We start from the raw sequence: 17,201 nt of genomic DNA, 5'->3' as shown, positions 1-17,201 counted from the left end.
GCAGGAACCTTTTTTTAGGATCTCAGGAACTTTACATAAAGGGTCACTAGTGCCAAGGGTGCCGGATGCTCTACAGAAACCAGAGCGATGGCCGCAACAGTCTAATACTCATCACATGCTAAATTATACCTCTGACTTCACTCTTGTTTGCGTTTCATCCACTTCTGGTCGATTTTGTTGAAGCCCAATGAGACACACCGAGGGAATGTTTAGCTCTTGCTTTTGTTCCTGGGTCACATATTTGAAAGGTAGAGGAGCTGTTCTCACAGCTACATGATTTTTTTTTTTTTTTTTTAAATGTATTTCTGAATTTGTATGGCGGCTCAGTGGTTAGCGCTCTAGCCTCACTGCAAGAAGGCCGCAGGTTTGAATCCTGTTCGAACCTGGGTCCTTTCTGTGTGGAGTTTGCATGTTCTCCCTGTGTCTACGTGGCTTTTCTCTGGGTGGTAGACAACGGATGGATGGATCTCTGAAGCTCCAGTGGTTGGGCTCCTGAGCCGCCGGGCCCCAGAGCATCCTCATTGGTCCCCGACAGTTTCCTGATTTAAACCTCAGCTCCTCTGCTACAGAAACAGCGAGTCTCTGTGAGCAACACTGAGACTGACTTGTATATCTGCATGTGTATATTTATTATCTCATGGAGAGCATTTGGGTTTGAATTCTGTGCAATGGTTGAGTTTGTCGACGATGACGAAAACATACATTTTGTGGTAATTTTTATTTAATTCATCTTAGGAAGTGATTTTTATTAGCGGCTTTGTTTTTGTTTGTTGTGATCTAATTAGGTTTTTTAGAGCCCAGAGTCGGGAGAATATTTTGTTAATTGTTCCTGAAAAAACACAAAAACATGGACGTGAATTCTGCACACTGTCTGCACTGAAAGGTTTATTTCCTGCTCGTTTGAAGAAGGAACATTTAGTTTTGGGACAGTTGAAACAAACGCTACTTCAAATGAACTTTTTTGTGAAACATGCGTCCTCTAAATAACATCAGATTTTTAGTTTGTGAAATTAATGACATTAACACTTTTAATCCATTTTATTTTTATGAACACTCCTGCACTGAGATTCACTGATATAACTTCAGGTTTTTGGCTGCCTCTTTCACGCTCCAACTTACATGTCTGATTTTGTGTGACCAGTGGTCTGAAAGCCAAAGATGCTCACGTTACAGTGGTGTGAAACAAGTTAAATGATCTACTTAATGATGAATCGTTTCAACTCTGTAACTTAATAAAAGAAAGAAAATTGAGGTACTGCAGAAATTCAGCCAAGAAATTAATCATTTCCGAGGGCTGTTGTTATTTTGAGGTGCAGATTTACTAGTTTATGGAACAGTTAATCAAAACGTTTCCCACTGGACTTTTTTCAGTTTTCTTCTTTTTCTGTTTTCTGTTGTTGTGTTAGTAGATTTCCTTCCAGGTTAGGAGCCGTTTTTGAACTAGATGACCCGTGTTTGGTCTTTTCCCTCCCTGCACTCTGTTGTGAGATCGGCCGCCGAGTGTGTTTAGAGTCTCCGCTCTGAGGTGGAGTGAAGCAGAGCGAGACTAGCAAACCCACAGCGCTGGTCATCTATAGAGCTTAGACTTGTTTTCTTCTATGAAAAGAAACTTGATGTGTTTATTATATATATGAAACTGATGTTTTTTGTCTTTGTTTTAGCGAAAGGTTTGTTTTTTTTGTTTTGTTTTTTGTTTTGGTTTTTTTGACTTGTGTTCCCAACAAATACTTGAATTTCATAAAAAAAATGTATAAAGTAGTGAATGATAAATAATAAATGGACACTGGATAACATTCCCCTGCCACATGCAGCAGTTGCTTCTTTTCTTGATGTTAAGTTTACGGCAGATTGTAAAGATGTTTCGAGATCATTTCAGTAACTCTGGTTGCAAATCACCTCGAACGAGAAGAGGCAGTTTTCTCAGACTGCAGAGACTTTCATTAGCACCATGGTGGCGCGTGCAGGCAGTGAAGATGCATGAGAAGTTGTTGCGAACAAAATTAAGCTTTATTCTTGATATTTGACTAAAACAACCATATTGTGCAAGGTCAATACTGCTTCAACTGATGCATAACTCATCCTAACCAATGATATTTTGTACAACAACTTAAACAAATCACCCAAACTCCCTTATTTCAAAGTATTTCAGATTGATAGAACTGATACATTTGTGCTGGTCAGTCTGGTGGAGGATCGAGTGTCTGTGTGATCAATACTAAAGACAGAAGTCCTTCTGTTTGATCATATCATTGATGACTGAATCCTCCCTCATCACCACACCTCCACTGATAAGTGGCAGCAGGAGGCTCCACCCTCCAGATCCTCTTCTCTGAGCTCGAACAAACCTGCCCCCATTCAAAACTGCAGCTCAGCCAGAGAGTGTGAGAGAGAGAGAGAGAGTAGAGCCACACATTTTCACAGTAAACACACACAGGTGAACCCAGGGGCCATGTTGGCCCTGATCGCTGCTGGATCTGTCTTCTTCCCTGGAGTCTTCCTGCTGTCCAAACAGGCTCTGAAACACAGGATGGGATGGAGCGAGGGGGATGCTGCTGTTGTATCTACACGGTAAGAACACACGCACACACACACACACACACACACACACACACTGCAGTACTCAGTATATTCATCTTGTGGACACTAACCTGATCATTTAACACTTGACCATGTAGGGACCTGAGTAGGCCTCTATAATATGACTCAACAGATTTTTCTCACCACAGTGTAAGAAGTAAAAGAAACAAACTCCTTAATGAGAATCAGGTTTACAGAAACTTGTAAATGGCATAACTTAATATACTGTTGAACTCACTGACTGAAAAATAACTCTCTGGGCTTTATTAACAAAATTAGTTTCATTGATGCTGGACTGGTACCAAGTGCTCCTGTGTTTGCCTGCACTCCTACAATGTAAGCTGCTGTGATGCTGGGATCCTAACCTATTTCACATTGTTTCATGACTGAAACCTGAAACTTTGAGCTTTTAAACAAACACATACTCTAGATTTTCTCAAAGTGAAGTCCGGCTTCACTCAGATGTCGTCCTAATAATAATTGTCTCCATTCTCAGCCTGGTGTCGTCCATCCAAGCCATCATGGCCTCATCAGCCGGATTTGTTATAGTCTCTTCCTGCAGGGACGTCATGGAGGACAGGTGAGGACTGAATCGCTCTCTAGGTTTTCTCATTTCCTATTCTTTACCTTTCTTTTATTCTGCCTTCAATTCTTATTTGTTTTCTTCCATCTTTACCTTTATTACATTACCTCTTCATCAGCAGGACAGCACTTTAGTATGTCCAGAAACTGTGTTTCATTTCTGGCTAAAAATGTGTTCACACGCTAGTTTGTGGTCTGTGTGTACAAACCAAACCTAAATCTGTAATCTTATTACTAATCAGCCTAATCGCCTCCTGAGTCGTGTAGCAGCAGCAGCAGAGCTATTTCAGTCACAAATCCTCCACGCTGAGGATGATGGGAGGTCAAATGATGAAGAGGAGGAGTGTGAGGCAGGTGACGGGCAGGTGCTGGGGGCCTCAGTAAGTCCCAGGTCCTTTCAGTCAGTTCCTTCATTTCCCAGTCAGAGTGGAGAGGAGGGTTGTCTGAGCACTCCTCCACATTTGTTTATCAAATCACACACCACAGCAGCAGCAGAGCTATTTCAGTCACAAATCCTCCACGCTGAGGATGATGGGAAGTCAAATGATGAAGAGGAGGAGTGTGAGGCAGGTGACGGGCAGGTGCTGGGGGCCTCAGTAAGTCCCAGGTCCTTTCAGTCAGTTCCTTCATTTCCCAGTCAGAGTGGAGAGGAGGGTTGTCTGAGCACTCCTCCACATTTGTTTATCAAATCACACACACCACACACACACATACACGCACACACACACAAGAAAACAGTCAGCATGAGCATTAGTTGTTAAAGGTGCAGTTTACCTGCTGCATAAAAACTCAGCTCTAACAGTCGTTTCAGAAAAGAAAATGCAGAAATGTTTCATCTTGAGAACATTAATAGAGTTTAGCAAAGGACAATAGCTGCAAAAAGAAAAAGATCTGTATTAAAACTCTGACTCCAGTATCAGTACAGTGTTACAGTGTACAGCAGCTTCATGTCATTAAAGTACTTGTTCTGCAGTAGATTGTCTGTTTCTGGCTGATGGCTGATTAGATTAGTTCCCAACCTGGAGGTCAGGCCCCTCAAAAGGTCACAAAATAATCAGAGGGTTGTGAGATGAGTGGTGTTTGTAAACACATGTAGCTCACAACCACTTGACAGTATATTAGTTTCTATTTGTATTTCTGTTTTTTATAGGCCAAAACTTTGTAAGAATTGTTTCCTATGTTTTGGACAGATAACTCAGATCTTCACTGCAATATCATCCTCTGCATATCCCCACAGTTTGTTTCTGACTCTTCATCACTCTCTCTGGTCCTGCTTCCTCCTCAGGCACTGGTTGACCAACACCTACATCCTCTTCGCCACACCTTACTTCGCCTACGACATCTACGCCATGTTTCTGTGCTACAGGCACAAGCTGCAGGTCAAAGGTCACGGGGAGGACGGCGGTGTCAGGTCGATGGGAGCTGCTGTGGCGGGTTACCTGAGACAAGAGCTGCTCATGGTGCTGCATCACATCTTCATGGTGGCCTTCTGCTTCCCTGCTTCACTGGTAACTATGGCAACAAGCACCGTGATAACACCTAATGGTTTAAAGTTTAAAAAGCCATCTAGATGAAACTACAAATTTGAAGCTGTGCTGCATCATAAAGGTTTTGGAAATATCTGGAATGGACACAATAATTACAATTCAACAGGACCACAAACAGCAGCCACACAGATCAACACCTTTCCAAAACCGGACATGTCACCCTCCATGAAGGGAGGATTTATTGATAGATTTTGATAGATATTGACAGATCAGATTTAAAGCTGAAAAGGTAAAACACTGGTCAAAAAACTTTTGATTTCTTTTCTTTTGTGTGTGTGTGTGTGTGTGTGTCTCAGTTCTGGAGACAGGGGAAAGGTGATTACTTCCAGGGCATTCTGTTTCTGGCTGAGTTCAGCACACCTTTCGTCAGTCTGGGGAAAGTCCTGATCCAGGTAATCGCATCACCCTCCTTCACCCTTAAAAATTTAGTTTATATAGTGGGACTGTATCAAACCCAAAAACCACGTGGCATTGTTTAACTGGTTTAAAATAAATCATCAGTGTTCCCATGTAGATAAATACATTTGGCCATGCACAAAATAACACGGAAAATGTATCTTATGCTCTCTGTACTTGTCTTCCATCCACACATACTGAGGCAAAAAAAGAAAGTGAACATAAACACCACATGCAGCATTCAGACATAGCTCTGTAACAGTAAAATATGATTTTTAAAAATTATAAACCACATAAACACACAGACAGAGCTGTGAATTTAGAAAGTCTGGAGAGTCAGACTGACACGCCGTTGGTCTGGATCTGCAGATGGGAGATGATGATAAGATCCATAGGATAATGGCAGACTTGTCCTCCTCCACCTGGTCGTGGGCAGGTCAGTCAGCAGTTAGAGTGGACTCTAATGAGAACCCAATGTTGATCCCCTCACCGCCCGATGTTTGTGTTACACATGATTCTCTCCACTGCTCTGAAAGAAATACATGTTAAGCACATGCAGAAGGAAAGGGGGACATATAAACCTCATGGTTCCTCACATTTTCTTTAACCCTTTACTGTGATAATGACAAATTCATCCAGTCATAAGAAAATAACTTTATTTTAAGGTAACTGCCTCAGCCTGTCCGTGATCACCCTCAGTCACTCTGACTGTTTTTTATGCGGTCAGTATAAGAAGCAGCACACTCTGCTGCACAAAGTGAACGGAGTCCTCATGCTGCTCACCTTCTTCGGCTGTCGGGTGCTGCTCTTCCCCTACCTGTACTACGCCTACAGCAGGTAAGTGCTGTATGTCCGTGACTCTGCTCTGACAAACACAGTTGATGGCAGACAGATATAAACCCTATACTGTTCATTATACACGACAGTATAAAATCAGCTCACTCAAGTCTCTGGATTCAAGGCTTCAAATTTCCCTTAACCTGCTGGAACCTGTGCTAATTCCTGTTTTGAGCCAAATAATGCAAAGCAGTAGACCTGTAGGTGGATTATAGAGGTGCTGGTTTTCTGAACTACACACCAGTTTATTAAATTTACTTTAATATCATTAATAATGAGATTTGTTTTAGCCGTCAGTCTAATCAAATGGCACTTTGAATTTAGTAGTAAATTTCAGCACTTAATAAAAACAGTTTTAACAGTTTTGGCCTCCTGGTGGTTCTAGATCCAAAGCCAGAGGTTCACTAAAGTCCAAAGTACTCATCCTCCAAACCACAAATATTCATTTAGACTTCCATTTTAATCCATCCCAGAGTTACTGAGATGTTTTAGTAAACACAGACTCACAGATATGCTGTAGCTCTACTGCTAGCATGTCTAAAACAGTTAAAACTGATAAAATAGCTGTGTAAAAACCTTCATGACTGCTCATGTGCTGCCTTTAAAGCTAAACTGTGTCCTCTGTCAAAGGTATGCATCCATCCCTGTGTATGCAGTGCCCCTGGTGGCCCCGTGGCAGTGTAACCTGGGAGCCGCCCTGCTCTGGCCCCTTCAGCTTTACTGGTTCACGCTGATCTGCAGAGGGGCCCTCCGCCTGTTCACAAGGCGCTGAAACTCACCACTGAAGTCTTTCAAAACTGGCAGCACCAACTGTCTGAACCCAAGTCACAGCATCACGACCCATCAGGCGCACACGGGTGGACAGACACTGATGGTTGAACTGAAGAAACAGACATACAAGATGTCTGACCTTTGAACATGAGCCAAAGTAAAGTGACAAGCAGGTGATGTAAAGTGACTTAAACCCTGGTCCAGTTTTAAGGGGAAAAGTCAGAAGGAAATGATTCAACTGAAGAACATTAAAGTTCCACCATCAACCAGTTTTACCAGAGAGAGAGAGGCTGAGTGTGTGTTGATGTTTACTACACTTAGTGTTCAGACCAACAAACAAACAAACCAGGATTTATAATGAGCTGTTATTTTGACTCAGTGAGCAGATCTCTCCCAGAACTGTAAGGACAAACTGAAACAACATGAAATACATGAATAATGTTATTTTGTTTCTGACATCTCAAATCATGAAAAAGGTCCAGTACCACAGACAATTATTCAACACACACACACACACACACACACGACTGTGTTTTTGTATTTACCTGATTAAAGTGAAATTGAACCTTTTGAAACACATACAGCTGTTGTTTTGTGCAACAGATGTTTCTTCCCTGCATCTGCAGCAGAAACATCACTGAGTCAGAGCTACAGGGACAGTTCAGATAATTCAGGTAAGAAAATAAAACTGATTCTATTTTGTCCAAACCTCCAGTGAGATAAAAACTTTGTTTAGCTCAGGTCCATTAAAGCAGCAACCGATCCAAAACTGATGGCCCTGCATCAATGTCATGAATGGATAATAAGGTTAAGGTTCATTTTATTGTTTCCCATAGTAGAAGTTGATTTGGCTGGAGGTTGATGCACAAACATAACACTAAAACGTCATTTCATTAAAATTACACTAAAGATCAACCCCAGAGACATTTAGACCCTTGGCAAAAACAGTCACAAGCCTTACACTGTTACAAGGTGGAGGTGATGGTGATGAGAGAAAGAGAGGCATGGGACCTAAATGCAGGATGAACAAGTCTTTTATTACTTCAGGCAAAAACACAAAATCCCTGTCCAGGAACTAAACGCAGCTTCGGAGAGGACAGGCAGGCAAAACAAAAACGACTCAGTCATCAGGTAACCACAGGTAATGCACCAACCAAGAACAAAGAAACACAGGAGCTATGAATACATTCAGGACGAAAGACTAATGAAACACAGGTGAACGTGATCTTACTAATGAAACCTAAAGCTACTTATAACTATTACAGGCGCTAAACAGGAAATTAACCAAAATAAAAGTCAAACCGGAAACACAAACCCAGGATCACAACATAACTGTTGTTAACTGTTATAACTGTTCATAACCCCTGCCCAACCCCTCACATACTCATCAATATGACACAGATAGCAACAGCTGTCCATGTCATGACATGTCTTCAGTTTTCTGTACATTAATGCACAGATGATGTTCCCCCCATCAGCCTACAATCCACTTTGGCCTTGTAGCTACTGATGTCCCTGGTAAGTAAACTAACAGTAACAGGATCGTCTGAGAATTTACAATAAATTGATTGGACACAACCATTTGTATACAAGGTGAACATAAAATTAACATGAACATGAACTAAGTCATCCTCAGGGAGCCCCAGCATTACTGACTGCTATATAGGAGAGCACAGCACAAAACCAGGTGCAATATAATTAAAATGACATCATTTGCACTACGCTTTGTTAAACAAGCAAACTGGTGTTGATGGAGGGATGGCTCCACCTCCCTCTGGAAATTAGAGCCACTGGCCTATAATCATTATGAACCTCAGGACAAGACTTTATAGTATCTGGGAATAGACCTTTTGCAAAGTTTTGGCACTGTATGAAGTGTATCCAGAGAGAAGAAGTCGGTGCCAGACTGGTATAAGCTCCTCTGCAAATGTTCTTCAGAGAAAAAGCTAACAATCCATCTGGTCCTGCTGCTTTGTTAAGGTGCATGTTTTTAAAAACCTTAGTGTCCGTACATGCATCTGATATGATTCAATCATCATTGGCAGGACAGTTTACCATATCTGAAACATCACCACATTCCTTAGAGGTGTCCCTGCTTTTGTAAGCTCATTATAAGCATAGATGGATTCTGATGAGTTATGTGTCTGATGGAGTCCCACAGCTTCCCTCTTATTATTTGTGGTCATATCAATATGCATCCTGGAAGAAAACGTCTCAACCCGTGCAAAGAAAAAATCCTCCCAGCTCCTCAGTGTGATCCTACTACACATTTAGAGTCTGAGTCACTGGATAGCAAGCTTTAAAAAGTGGCCTGTAGGTGGGAAGCAGGTAAATTGCGTCGTGATCAGCGTTTCCAAAAGCAGGCGTAGCTCTGCTGCACAGGCCTTACTACCACCAGAGCATTTATCAAGACTATTATTATTCCTCGTGTTCTCCATAACGTATTGATAGAAGCCAGGTCCAAGAACCTGAGCAGTCCATTCACCTGCATCGGACAAACTCTGTTTTCACTCTTTCTCTGAGCGCTGAGGGAAAGCTAAGCAGCTGCAGACTGAAGTCATTATTTCTACACTAAACATGACAACAAATAATAAGAACATCAAACCAGAAAATCCATTTTATTACTTTTAATTGCTCCTTTAATAAATTTTCAGGGAAACATAAATGTGCACAGCGAGTTCATGGGGACTGAACTATCACACTGCATGTAGAGGTGTTGTTACACGTTCAGAACGATGCATTTACTGACTTTTGCCTTCCTGTGTTCCTGTTCACTGTCACTGCTCTGAAATGTATTTATGTATTTGGTCCCGGACCCTCAGGCCACTCCACCACCCCACCCCCAACTTACTGGGGATGACAACTCTTTATTAACTTATTTATGTTAATCAGCTAATGTTACACCATCAGCACTGAGCTAATATCAGCTCTGGCCCTGATCCAGTCTGTTTTACTGTTTGCCTGGCTGTGTTTACTAGTTTTGTCAGTTTTCTCAATAAAGAAGAGGGATGAGATGTCATTTTAAGAATCTGTAATTAAAAAAAAAAAAAAATCAAATGTCAAAATCAAACCAAAGTATAATATAAAGTAATACATAACAAACAGTAAAATCTGTCATGTTGTACTTCAGATAATCTGACTGTCAATGTGATATTTTTTCCAGCTGATAAAACAAATCATCATGATAATCCTGCAGCACAGATTTTGTTGGAGAATCCAGTGATCAATCATCATCACCTTTATGTATTTAATGCAGTGAGAGAGTATCTGAGGAGTCCTCTCACACTGAGGAGCTGCTTTTAGAGCTGAAGGGGTTTGTGACTGGTTAAAGCCACTAGATGACACTGTTTATTGCTGTTAAACACTCAACATGCAGCTCATGAAACATAACTGAGGTACGTTCTACTATTAATACTTGGACTTCTATTTGAAGTGAAGTATTTTCACAGTGTTGTACTGCTACTTTAACTTAAGTAAAGGATCTGAGTACTTCTTTCCTCACTTACTTATGTTCAGAATGATCATAGTATGCAGTGGTAGAACATAACTAACTACATTTACTCAAGTATCATACTTTGGTACGAATTTTAGGTACTTCTACTTTGCTTATTTCCATGTTATGCAACTTTATACTTCTACTCCACCACATTTGTCTGACAGCTGTATTTACTAGGTACTTTTGAAATGTCCAGTGAAAACTTCAAACATGAGAATATGCTGCAGAGTATGGGTAAGTTATCAAGAGTTTATAAAGTACTTCACATTGAACCATTTCTAAAAATACTAACAATGTTCAGTGTACATTTAATGCAGCTGTAATACAAATGTAAGTGCATCATACTTATGATATAATGAGAATAAACACTCAGAGGGACCATTTTTCTAATGGGTACTTTTAGTTTTGTTTAAGTACAATTTGTTAATAGTACTTAGACACATTTATTTAAGTAGGATTTGGATACTTCTGGTTGTAGTAGAGCATTTTCACAGTGTAGTAGTGTGTAGTAGTGTTGCGCTTACCTAAGTAAAGGATGTGAGCACTTTCACCGCTGATGGTGTGCCTGGTTATTTAAATGTAAAATAAACATTTCTGCTATTAACATAAATGTACAGTATGTTTTGTATTATCGTTTTAGCAACCAGACCAGCTGTGGATCACAATCTGCCAGTGGAGACCGGAGAGGGCAAGAGAGCTCAAATGTGAAAGTCAAGTACTCTGATTTTACTTTTTCTATTTTGCCTCAAATGGTTCGCAAACCACACCATATATTTGTTGATGATGTTCAATCATAATTCATAAATGTAGTAAAAAAAAACATGATAGTATGGGTGGAAGGAAGGAGAAACAGAGGCAGGAACAGTCCAAAGGGAGATAAAAGGGAAGGAGCAGGATACAACTAATCCATTTGTTAACCAGTTCATGTGAGAGGAGCATTTACATTTCTCAGTCCAACATCGTCCTGTACTCCCTACTGGCTGATTTAGAGCTGCACTGATCCCATAAAATGATCTTTTTCTTAGAGTATGCCATACACCTGTACCTTGTTAACTATTCATCTGAGCAAAATAGAAAACAGCCATCAAAGACCAACAGTAAAGGTGGTCACTTATCCTGAACTGTTAAGGTTTTGGTATTGATCTTCAGTCCCAGAATCACATGAAATCTGACAAAACAATGACAGAAACAATTATTTCAAAATGTTCATAAATATAAAGATATTTTTTTATATGACGTAATGCATGTCAGTAATTATTGATGTACCTAATGTATGCAAACATTCAACATGAGCTTAAAATGGACTTTGGCTAGTGGCATACAGCTTTAGACACTGACTTAGGGTGTTTTTAATGTCTTCTCCCAGTAGGCCATGTCCAGCCTTTCACAATAAAAGTCTACAGTTATTTGTAGGACGTTATTACACCTTTGTAAGTTATCATGAATATTCAAAACAAAGTTATGATTGAAATCTAAGATCAAATATTGATTTGCCACAACTATTTCACCTGAGCATTATTACTTTTGCATTAATACGTAAACAAAATGAATATATTTAGCTGTTTTTATATATAATATATTAAAAACAAGACAGCCACAGAAATAAATTTGAGAAGTCTACATAGATTTACCAATTTCCACACAAAGCTCCTGAGCCCTCAGCAACAATGAGACTCCTCCCATGCAACCCTCAAATTAAAAAAGAACAAAAAACATTTATATAATGTTTAACGAACAATGAGAATATCCTCAGAACTGAAATATAAGGTCGAAACCTTAATGAGCCTATAGGTCTAAACCACAAGCACAAGAGACACTGGTCGCAAAAAGAAACAACCCAAAAGAGAAAGAACTATTTAAGTTTAAGTTTAAGTTTATATTTCCTGTAAAATATCAATCCTTCAAATGAAGCAAATAATGTTTTTAAAAATCATACAGCTACATAATGAATTAGGTGAACTATGATTAAAGAAATTCTCCCTCTCTATGAGAAAGTACCATGTTTTTCACCAACTGAATCTCCAATATATTTTAAAATCGTGGAGGACAAATAATTAATAATGACTCTAAGGAGCTATATGATTTGGAAATAATGATAGCAGAAGCAGACAATAATGTATGTAAATTAAAATCCAGTCCCCATGCTCAGACTGACTAACACTCAACTTATTTAAACTTTTGGAATCACTTCTGCTTCAGTAGTTTTTAGAAAATGATGAAAACCATGAGGAAGCTCACGCCAACCATTCTGTTACTGTCCTTATCAAAACCAACAGAAGGAGCTAGATTCATTGATAATCTTATCTGACCCAGTACCCTCCTGAATAATGACTATAAGCTCTTAACTCATGTCTTTACTACACAGCTACACATGTTGGAACAACTTAATTAGAGTATGGCATGAAAATGAATTACGTTTTCAAACCCAGGTAACAACACAACTGATTTAAACCATTTGAAGACATTGTTTTACCTTAGCTGCTACTCAGATACTTTTTCAACGTAAAGACAATTTAACCCCTAGTTATTAGTACAACCCAGTCAAAGGTTAATGAGACATCCACCTCATCCTAGATACTCTAGATTACAGGGACTTTCTAGAAGATAATGGATATGCATTATTTCTAAATTTCATGAAAACATCTCATATGATAGAACATTTACACACTTCAAGTCCCACAGTTCTTTGGATATGGACTGAAATTTGTAGACACAATAAACACTTTTTGTAATGACAGAAATAGCTCAGTTGCTTAGTCTTTTGTTACTCCAGGTGATTTTAACAGAGGCATTATTCAGAGTTGTCTCATAAACTCTGACCTGTTTCTTCTGGTGGCAGAAGTGAATGTGTTCTTGATAATGATTTGGTCATTAGCTATTATGCAGATGACAGTAGATTTTTTTAATGAACATCAAGTTCCTACTGTGTTACAAGCACTTGATGTTGTTTTTTTTCATTTATTAAATATGACAAATCAAATGACCAATTGTAAAAATAATTTGAATTCCTGGATGCAGAGACCTCACTCTGTTTGGGCTGTACATCCCAAGGTAAAGTTAAAAGTATTTCCACTCTGCATAAAATATACAGTAATATGTAAATCAGTTTAATTTCAACTTTTTTTCTTTTTAGGAAGAACAAACACCAACAAATCTGCTTTGGTTAAGAACAAGGATGAAGGTGAAACAGTCGATTCTAAGTGCATGAATGGAACAATAAAACTAACATCGGTCCTAACATTCTAATATATTTTTAGCACATTTTTCCAAATAATGTAACAATATATAAACGTAATTTCACTCCTCATTCTAGTCCAATATGGAACAACAGATATATTCATCACAAAAACAACAAAAAAATCCTAATGTTTTAAAGAATGAATGGCCAGAAATATTTGGTCAGTTCTGGATTTGTTAGATATAATTGGAAACTTGTTAACGTACAAAGTTGTATAATTTAATAGACACTGACTCTACATGCCCTTATTAATTACATTTTAATTAGAGAAAGAGAAAAGAAAGTTGCCCTTAACTCCACTTGTTGCATGATTTATAAAGGCCAATAAAATGAGCAGAGCACTGAGGAGATGAGACAAGAGAAGAAGAACGAAAGAAGAGAGAGAGAAAAGAATAAGAGAAAGGAGGAAGGAGGTAAGGTGGTGTGGGGGAGGTTAGAGCCGAGGCAGTGGAGGTGCAAGAGAGGATGGGGGGGCACTCTTTGATTGGTGACGTAGGTTAATGTTCACTAACGTTCAGATATGTTGTAATTACGCTGATTCTTTTTCTATCCCCTAAATAATGTGTCAGCACATCTCAAGGGGAAGACACTGATTCACCCCTACAATAATGGCCTTCCTGTCCCTGCAGGTGCCTCTGCAGCAGATTAGTCTTGTCGGGTGTTGCCACAGCAACACTATGCTTCTGGCATTAAGATCTGTTCCCTAGTAGGTAGATGGTTTACTTTCTTACCCTACTATAAGAGTAATGCTGCTATACAACCTTTATAAAGAGTTCCCACACATTTCCATAGACAACATTTCAATATACCACTATAATCAGCCCATGAAATTACAACACCTGAATGTCCACAGCCTGCATGGGGGGAGAGACGCTGATTTCATAGTAGGGGTGGAAGTAGAGAGACGGGTGAGGGAGGGTGGGGGTGATGGCTGGTTGGTGACAAAAGCTGCCACCATATGTCTCCTGCCATCAGATCAGCCCACTAGCTAATTCAGCTGCAATAGCTGGTTTTTAACCAGTAGAGGGCAGCCCTAATGCACATTTACAGCACAACATGTAGAATTAACACAGTTTGCACAAAAATGTCAAGATTTTAAAGCTGAATCAATCAACAACAATAGTAAATGCCCAGATACAGTGGTTTTCAGCTAACAATGGTTTGGTGAGTTTTGTCATATTTTATAAGAAAATTAAAAATATATATACATGGCTTATATATCCCTGAATAATTCTTAAAAATCAGCATCCCCTGTAATTATTACAATTTGAAATCAATTAGAAATGAAAAATGAAAAAAAAAAAATCTATCAATAATATCTCATTAGGATTGTAATTATGTAATTATTAACCCATGCTTTATTACTGCACTGGGGTAAAACTGGGAGGAAACACACCTAAACCCTGAGTCTGGAACTTACAGGTCTCTGCTTCCTCAAAATATATATTTATATTGTCTCTAAAAATGACAGAGAAACTACAATTATAATGTGCATAAGTATCAACCTAAGAACAGAAACGACTAAGTGTAAATAATGTATATCTTGACCATATTAAAATACTTCTACATTAATTGATCAGTAATAATTCAGACCAATAACATTGTTTATAAAATGAATTAATTCAACATAACGTGGACTCTTTTCTTTTGGTTAGGTTTTTGGTATTTACTTAAGTAGGATATATGAGTACTTCTTCCACTGCCTGCCATCAATCAAGATACAATAGAGTCTTTTTGGGTAAGTGTAACATTACATAATTTTATATATATCAAAATCATTAAAGATTTTAGATTTGACTGGTTAATGCCTGAGTCATTGTTGGTTTTAATTTGAAACCGACAGGACACAGACCTGGCCACCAGGCTGTGTCCCGAGATTACTGTCCTGTGCTTCTCCTCTGATTTCACTTCTTTTTAGAAACATCTCTTTGCTTCACGGATGGCAACATTTTCTGCAATAAATAAAAGCAAACACAAAACTTATCAAATTCCCATGCAGCACCATCGCCCCCACTATCTTCCAGTTAGACAATCTCATTTGTACTCACAGTTTTGTGCTGGTCTCCTGCTGCGGTCTGACGAGGTCTTGGTCTGAGTCAGCTCTTCCTCTCAGCAGCAGCAGCAGCTTTATATCAACGCAGCTAGTCTCTGGTTCTTTCTAGATGTTTCACTCAAACATTACTGTCAAGTCAAAGTCTACATCAAGAAAGACATCCGGTTAGGTATTTCAAAATAAAAACAAGCCCTCCTATGTACCGTGGAAAACCTTTTACGAATAAGGACGTAATTGTTTTATTTTGAAAGCAGAATCGTACAGTCTCAGTCAGGTCCGGAACAACGTCGGCGCCTTGACGTTTTCCGTTTACGCTCAAGTGGCCAATCAGAACCCGGTGCGTACTTTTTTTTAATTATTATATTAATTCAGCCCAACAACAGAAGGTTCTAGAAATGTCTGAAATAAACCAGGAATAAAGTTTTACCCTTCACTGGGGTCTGAAAAGAAGAAAGAGAAGTCAAAACTCGTATTTTAGATGATTCTGCTGACTGACACTGATGACTTGTCTATTCACGGATTCATTTCATCATTACTCTCCAGCTGCAGTTTCAAAACCAAAGATGCTACTGTAAATATTTATATGACTCTCATTTACCTGGATATTGTTACAGTCTATCAACCCACACACTTGGCCTAAACATATAATGATACAGGTTTGTACAGTTATACAGCAAATGTGTTGTGTTTCTAATTTAAAGTCGTGTCTCTTAGATTATGAGACAGCACCCCTGGAAACAGACATGTACAATGGCCCCTCACCCCTCATCCATAAAAGCTGCTCACTAAAGCTGGAAGAGACACACGTTTTTAGTTGTATTACATCTCTTTGTGGTCACTTTGTATTTTTGTGATGATTTGACAGTTCTTAGTAGTTTTGCATGTTTTTGTGGTCCCGTCTTCGTCGCCCATGCACCAGTGTATATAAATGTGTATTACATTAATGTAGTTCCTCCTCTTATGATGTATGTAGTTAACTTAACACTTAACAACTGGAACACAAGCAGTTATATGAACAATGATAGTATTTATACTTATGTTTAACATATTTTATATATGTATATATATATATATATGATATAAATATATATATACAAAAGTATGTAACTTCCATGTGTAGACGTGGTAGTGGACGGACTACCAGCACTGCAGTCTCCTTTGGTTGTTTGAGATTTTTACCAAATGTACTGCATAAAACACTGAATCTGTCTTTTTTATATTAGTGAATTCCACAGAATCATTTCAGATTCATAAGTGTTTCCTGCCCCCAAGTGGTCACAGTGAGGAGCTCCAATACTACTAGGCCTGCTCTGACTATGGATGAGGAGCTGTCTTGTTAGTAAGTTTTCAACAGTTCAAAAGTTTGATTTTGGTTTGATCTGCAGCTCCACATTTGCCACAGAAAATAACTGTGACATTTGTACTGATTATATGAAAATATTCAAGGAAGCTACAGATTATATACAATATCATTTTTAACGCTACTGTTTCATAATTTTTTTGTCAGAGTAGTTATATATTGATTTATTATTAACTCAGTGGGCCCAGCAGTTTAAACAAACAAGATAAAGGCAATGTAGCTCATATGGATCCTTCCATGTGTTAGATATTTTTAACATTTATTACAGTATGTAAAAAAAAAAGAAAAAAAAAAAGAAGCACAGATAACTGCATCTTTCATTTCTTTTTTTAAATGCTTTTGTA

General features: G+C 38.8%; 1 pseudogene; it reads left to right on the top strand.

Annotated features, from left to right (window-relative positions):
* The first annotated feature begins 1,994 nt into the window (after positions 1-1,994).
* On the top strand, positions 1,995-6,855 carry LOC113140536 (ceramide synthase-like; annotated as a pseudogene).
* Positions 6,856-17,201: the final 10,346 nt, after the last annotated feature.

The sequence above is a fragment of the Mastacembelus armatus genome, chromosome 8, assembly GCF_900324485.2.
Source record: "Mastacembelus armatus chromosome 8, fMasArm1.2, whole genome shotgun sequence".
NCBI lineage: Eukaryota > Metazoa > Chordata > Actinopteri > Synbranchiformes > Mastacembelidae > Mastacembelus > Mastacembelus armatus.
This window is presented reverse-complemented; position numbering and strand designations above follow the sequence as displayed.